Genomic DNA, 556 nt, shown 5'->3' with positions numbered 1-556 from the left:
TGACCTCGCCCTCATTTGTGTAATACGTAACTAGTTCACATACCAGCAGCAGGCTGTATACAAGGTCATATGAGAAATGAACATGATTAACGTAATTGTTTCATTTATAAGGTTTACACATTTATTAATGTGATTACTTATTGTTTGTGTTTGTGTTTATTTCATACTGAACACTTTGGGGCTCCATCGCTCTCAGTGTTCTGTTTGAAATTCAATGCGTGTGTGTGTGTGTGTGTGCGTGTGCGTGTGCGTGTGCGTGTACGTGTACGTGCTCAAGTTCAAGTTCCACAGATAATATAATGACACGCAAGCATGGGAACTTACAAAGTCTCTGGTTTATGAGTTGTTCACTCGGCAACTTCACTGGTGTCTTCTCCTCTCAGCATGCTAAACATGCACAGATAAGTGCAAATATAGTAAGACAAATGCATTAATGCACCACAAAATGAAGGGTTTCTGATTACCAGCTAAATAGACAGTGCTGTGAAAAAGTATTTGCCCCCTTCCTGATTTCTTATTTTTTTGCATATTTGTCACAGTTAAATGTTTTAGATCA

Source organism: Dicentrarchus labrax, unplaced genomic scaffold (genome assembly GCF_905237075.1).
Source record: "Dicentrarchus labrax unplaced genomic scaffold, dlabrax2021, whole genome shotgun sequence".
In the NCBI taxonomy this organism is placed as follows: domain Eukaryota; kingdom Metazoa; phylum Chordata; class Actinopteri; family Moronidae; genus Dicentrarchus; species Dicentrarchus labrax.
This window is presented reverse-complemented; position numbering follows the sequence as displayed.